A 7008-nucleotide genomic window follows, 5' to 3' on the forward strand; every position below is an offset into this window, starting at 1 on the left:
ATGTGGCGTACAGTCCCAATAAGAATGTCAATAACTCCACTCCTATACCCATTGAGAGCCAACAACCCCGAACTGATCATGCACATGTCTCTTAAACCGTGGGGGAGACACATGAAATTCCCCATCACAATCTAGCCGACTTCGAGCCTTGGCTCGAATATGCCACTGAAGGACAAGCAGTTGGTGGTATACCCCTTGAAAACACTTCGGAAGGCCCTCAGTATCACCCCCAACCACAACCCTCATGTTCCACAGCGGTTTAAAACCCTCATGACTATGGCAGGAATGGGAAAGTTGGATCATCTAGAGGAAAGGCTTAGGGCCATTAAAGGAGGTGAAGATTATGCCTTTGCTAACCTAGAAGAATTGTTCCTAGTACCTAATATCATCACCCCTCCCAAGTTCAAGGTGCTGGACTTTGACAAGTACAAGGGGACTACTTGCTCCAAGAACCATTTAAAGATGTATTGTCGGAAGATGGGGGCATACGCAAAAGATGAGGAATTGTTGATACATTCCTTCCAAGAAATTCTTACTGGGGTAGTTGTTACCTGGTACACTAACTTGGAACCTTCCCGAGTCCATTCCTGGGAGGACCTAATGGTTGCCTTCGTTAGGCAGTGTCGGTATAATGGCTTCGGATAGGATGCAACTACAAAAAGTGTGCAAAAAGGGGGCACGAATCTTTCAAAAAATACGCCCAAAGATGGAGAGACTTGGCAACTCAAGTAGCACCCCCAATAATAGAGAAAGAGATTATCACAATGATAGTAGACACGTGACCGGTGTTCTACTATGAAAAAAATGGTGGGTTACACACCTTCAAGTTTTACAGATTTGGTCTTCGCCAGCAAAAAGATCGAAGTGGGTCTGAAAAAAGGCAAATTTAGTCATCCTGCTTGGACGAATGAGAAAACTGGGGCAAATGAAGAGGGTGAGAAAGAGGGAGAAACCCATGCTGTGACTGCCATTCCTATACGGCCAAGTTTCCCACCAACCCAACAATGTCATTACTCAGCCAATAACAAACCTCCTCCTTACCCACCGCCCAGTTATCCACAAAGGCCATCCCTAAATCAACCACAAAGCTTGTCTACCGCACTTCCAATGACGAAGACCACCTTTAGCACAAACCAAAAAAAACACCAACCAAGAAATGAATTCTGCAGCGAAAAGCCTGTAGGATTCACCCCAAATTCCGGTGTCATATGCTAACTTGCTCCCATATCTACTTGATAACGCAATGGTAGCCATAACCCCTGCTAGGTTCCCTCAAACCCCCATTTTTCTGAGGATATGACTCGAACGCAACATGTGCAGATCGTGGGGGAGCCCTGGGGCATTCCATTGAGCACTGTATGACCCTCAGGCGTAAGGTGCAAGGTCTAATTGATGCGGGCTGGCTGAAATTTGAGGAGAATCGCGTGTAAATCCTGACATTGACAAGAGATGCCACACATGGGGCAATTTTGAAAACTGTTGTTAGATGTCTCTAATGACTCATCAGGATTTTCAAGTGCAAGCCATTGGTCAGTTTGCTCAAGCGACCTGTGCTCCTGAGTTTGGACTTCCGAGACTGCTCAATCAGAGATTACTCGTCTTGCACGTTGGTGGGGGTGCCGTAAAACAACAAGTAAAATTCAAAACCAATAAGTTTCAAAATAAAAAAAATAATAAAAAAAAAGTTCAAAAAAAAAGGGAGGGAGGCATTTGATTGACTGTGTTTTCAAGACATTCATGTGACCTCATTTTATCATTCCGGAAAGTCTGTCTTTTAGAGAGAAGTGAGTTATCAAGAATAGGATGTTGGATAAATGGCCTCAGTTACCTTAAGAAAAAGGGGGGTTGAATTAAGATATGAAGATTATTCCCCAATTAAACTTTCACTCTCTTTTCGGATTAATGATGCACACTGGGACAACCCTTCCCTTGTGTTCAAGAATCCCCTACAACAAGAGACCCACGGTCTCTTAATCCCTTTTCGGAAATAAGAAGAAGAGAAGAAGAAATCTCTCTTAAAAGAGATAGATTCTATAATGAAGATCAATCAAAATTCTTTATTGAATATGCAAGTGGTTGACCAAGGAATCTTTTTGAGAGGATAAAACTGTTTGGGCAATGAAAAGTCTCTTTAAATTCATGTTTCCAAGTCACCTTTGATTGTCATTCATAAAACATCTGAATAGATGTGACTCTTGGAAATTATATTCTGAAAATCCCCTCTGGTAATCAATTACAAGACTTGTGTAATCGATTACAGGTTTTAAAAATTTGAATTAAAACGTTCAATAAACTGCTGGTAATCAATTACCATCCATGTGTAATCAATTACACGTTATAAATTTTGAATTCAAATTTCTAGTGACTGTGATAAACATTTTCAGCTGCTGGTAATCGATTACCATAGAGAAAATCTCAATTTGAAATGATATAATTCTTTGGTCAAACCTTTGTTTGTTTCAATTTGGAAACTTCTTCCTAAAGATTCTAAAGAGATCAAACTTGATCATATATCTTGATTTTCTTGGATAAAACTTAGAAGCACTTGATCCTTTAAGCATCATCAAGGCATCAAAACATCTTGCTTCTACGTAGGAGTCATTTGACTTAATCCATCAACTGAAAGATCCTTCAATTATTTCTCGTCCTTGGAAAATTCTTTTTGCAAGAATCAACTGCTTCTTTCATTCTTCCTCACTACGAGGTCGTGAAAACAAGACAACAATTGGTACCTCTAAGCCCTACACTGGGGCAACGAAAGGCACCATGCAAAAACTTCAAGCGAACCTAGGGGCAGATTAGAAGTTCTCACCCAATAGGTTCCCTCCTACAAGGTCATGACGAAAGACAACGGTTGGTACCTCAAAGCCTTACACTGGGGCAATGAGGGGCACCGTGCATGAGCCTCAAGTGAACATAGGGGCCGATCAAAAGTTCTCACCCATCGATGTTTTTAACAAAAAAAAAAAAAAGGGGGACAAACCCTAGGATTTCAATGGATTGATCAAACATCAAATGACTCCATTGCCGTCACTCCAAAATGGTCAAGTGACTAAATCAAACAGAACACACACTCTGAGGGAGTTCCCGGAGAGATTTGCAAAAAAGATAGGATGAGGTTGCATGAATTATCACCTCTTTCAAAAGGACAGTCAATCTGTGTTTTCCAAAAAAAATTAAATCAAAATCAAAATCAAAATCACAAAATAGGGAAAGAATGCCATGAACATTGTACAACTTTCCATTACATTGCATTGTTTCATATAAAGTCCGCATTTACCCAAATTTCACAACAAAGGTTGCATGCATTTGCATCCCTAAAAATCATGTTAACTGCATAGATTTCCTACATCTAATGTCCAAATCTTGTGGATTTGGGATGACCAGCCCTCTCGATGAGTCGATCTCTTGCTTTCTCATAAGGGTGGACCCTTGGGTACTTGTACCTATCACCTTGAGAGGACTACATGTCCTCGCCTTGAGAGGGCTACACGCCCTCACCTTGGGTACTAGTTACCCTCACCGTTGAGAGGACTACACGTCCTCGCCTTGAGAGGACTACACGTCCTCGCCTTGAGAGGACTACACGTCCTCACCATCAGAGGGCTGCACGCCCTCACCTCCAGAGGACTACATGTCCTCGCCTTGAGAGGGCTACACGCCCTCACCTTGGGTACTAGTTACCCTCACCGTTGAGAGGACTACACGTCCTCGCCTTGAGAGGACTACACGTCCTCACCATCAGAGGGCTGCACGCCCTCATCTCCAGAGGACTACATGTCCTCGCCTTGAGAGGGCTACACGCCCTCACCTTGGGTACTAGTTACCCTCACCATTGAGAGGACTACACGTCCTCGCCTTGAGAGGACTACACGTCCTCACCATCAGAGGGCTGCACGCCCTCACCTCCAGAGGACTACATGTCCTCGCCTTGAGAGGACTACATTTCCTTTCCCTTTTTATCCTTGAACCAAACCAAACCCTGACATGTATCATGTCTAGCCATTCTACAAGCCTTGAGCCAAAATCCTGACTCACCATAAACTTTACCCTCGGAAGCAAAGAAAAAAAAGAAGGAAAGGGAATTTCCAATCAAAGAGAAAGCAAAAAAAGGAAGGAAAGGAAATTCCCAATCAAAGAGAAAGCAAAAAAGGAAGGAAAGGAAATTCCCAATCAAAGAGTGGGAGAAAGAGAAAAAAGAAAAGAAAGGAAATTCCCAATCAAAGAGTGGGAGAAAGAGAAAAAAGAAAAGAAAGGAAATTCCCAATCAAAGAGTGGGAGAAAGAAAAAAGAAAAGAAAGAAAATTCCCAACCAAAGAATGGGAGAAAGTAAAAAAGAAGGAAGCTCCTGGTCAAAGAAACCAGAAGAAATGTGCAGAGAGGTCTTTGGACCAGACAATGTCTGAACAGTACAGAATTGTCACCAAATGAACAAGAAGAAGGAAAGGAAACCACGACCTAAAATGGTCTTCTCCCTTTGATTACCAACCAAAATCCCGTGCGCTAGCGACTTTTTTTTTCTCGCCCCGCACTAAACAAAAAAAAACAGAAAAAAGAAAAAGCCAGAAAAATCAAAAGCCAAAAACACACAAAAGCCGAAAGAAGAAACCACCAAAAGAACCCATTCCCAAGGGAAGCCCTGTTGATCCATGATCACGCGTGTAATTTTTGATTTGATAGGAAATAATTTGCAAAGTCAAGTCATGACATATCTATGGTTCGGAATTAGGATGAAACACTTACCTGTGCGAGATTGATACACTTTGAGTGGATTTCTTCTATTTTTGTCGAACCCAGTGTTTCCTCTAAATGATCATTTAGAAACGAAATGCTAACATCCAAAATCTCATTTATGGTTATGGGAGATTTCATCAGCAGACTCTCCTTCCCCGGTAGACGCATTGTTTTTCACTCAAACAAAAAAAAAAAAAGAGAGCATATGCTGCTCTAAATCAGTTGGAATATTTGTCTCTTTGCTAAAGCATGTTTGCATTTTAGCGAAGAAAACACTGAGACTCTTTCAAGTCTCACAAGTTATCCAGAACTACGTAGGTCTGAGTTCCTCATTGGAGGATACGTAGGAGCAAGAGCCTCGCTTTTGTCGACCATACCGCCTTTTGTTGCCATGACTCAAGAGCTGGTAGCCCGCGGAGATACCTTACGGTTATCCGCACCCTTTTGTCATCCAGAGGCGGCGGGCCCGATGACAAGCAGAGACCAAGTTTGGTCATTCTGCACCCTTGTATCATCCAGAGGCGGCGGGCCCGATGATACGCGGAGATACCTTACGGTTATTCGCACCCTTTTGTCATCCAGAGGCGGCGGGCCCGATGACAAGCAGAGACCAAGTTTGGTCATTCTGCACCCTTGTATCATCCAGAGGCGGCGGGCCCGATGATACGCGGAGATACCTTACGGTTATCCGCACCCTTTTGTCATCCAGAGGCGGCGGGCCCGATGACAAGCAGAGACCAAGTTTGGTCATTCTGCACCCTTGTATCATCCAGAGGCGGCGGGCCCGATGATACGCGGAGATACCTTACGGTTATCCGCACCCTTTTGTCATCCAGAGGCGGCGGGCCCGATGACAAGCAGAGACCAAGTTTGGTCATTCTGCACCCTTGTATCATCCAGAGGCGGCGGGCCCGATGATACGCGGAGATACCTTACGGTTATTCGCACCCTTTTGTCATCCAGAGGCGGCGGGCCCGATGACAAGCAGAGACCAAGTTTGGTCATTCTGCACCCTTGTATCATCCAGAGGCGGCGGGCCCGATGATATGCGGAGATACCTTACGGTTATCCGCACCCTTTTGTCATCCAGAGGCGGCGGGCCCGATGACAAGCAGAGACCAAGTTTGGTCATTCTGCACCCTTGTATCATCCAGAGGCGGCGGGCCCGATGATACGCGGAGATACCTTACGGTTATCCGCACCCTTTTGTCATCCAGAGGCGGCGGGCCCGATGACAAGCAGAGACCAAGTTTGGTCATTCTGCACCCTTGTATCATCCAGAGGCGGCGGGCCCGATGATACGCGGAGATACCTTACGGTTATTCGCACCCTTTTGTCATCCAGAGGCGGCGGGCCCGATGACAAGCAGAGACCAAGTTTGGTCATTCTGCACCCTTGTATCATCCAGAGGCGGCGGGCCCGATGATACGCGGAGATACCTTACGGTTATTCGCACCCTTTTGTCATCCAGAGGCGGCGTGCCCGATGACAAGCAGAGACCAAGTTTGGTCATTCTGCACCCTTGTATCATCCAGAGGCGGCGGGCCCGATGATACGCGGAGATACCTTACGGTTATTCGCACCCTTTTGTCATCCAGAGGCGGCGGGCCCGATGACAAGCAGAGACCAAGTTTGGTCATTCTGCACCCTTGTATCATCCAGAGGCGGCGGGCCCGATGATACGCGGAGATACCTTATGGTTATCCGCACCCTTTTGTCATCCATAGGCGGCGGGCCCGATGACAAGCAGAGGCCAAGTTTGGTCATTCTGCACCCTTGTATCATCCAGAGGCGGCGGGCCCGATGATACGCGGAGATACCTTACGGTTATTCGCACCCTTTTGTCATCCAGAGGCGGCGGGCCCGATGACAAGCAGAGACCAAGTTTGGTCATTCTGCACCCTTGTATCATCCAGAGGCGGCAGGCCCGATGATACGCGGAAATACCCGAGTGGTTATCCGTATAAACATTCTTTTGCTATCTGTAAGACAGAACGCTTGATAGCATGCAGAGGCTGACATAGTCTTCTGCACCTTTTGTTCCTCCGGGAACAACAAGTCATTTACATGCGGAAATTTCATGGTCGCCCGCGACTCTCGTCAACCGAGAGGAGCGAAATTAGTGTCATACACTGATTTTCGGGGACCTTTGCTTGATGACATGCGACCATTCTTTGGTCCTTGTGAGGTGCTTGGCATCCGTCATTAGGCAATTTGTGAAATTCTAGGAGCGACAAGTCATGGTCACCCGCGACTCTCGTCAACCGAGAGGAA

The sequence above is a fragment of the Glycine soja genome, chromosome 12 (genome assembly GCF_004193775.1).
Source record: "Glycine soja cultivar W05 chromosome 12, ASM419377v2, whole genome shotgun sequence".
Taxonomy (NCBI): domain Eukaryota; kingdom Viridiplantae; phylum Streptophyta; class Magnoliopsida; order Fabales; family Fabaceae; genus Glycine; species Glycine soja.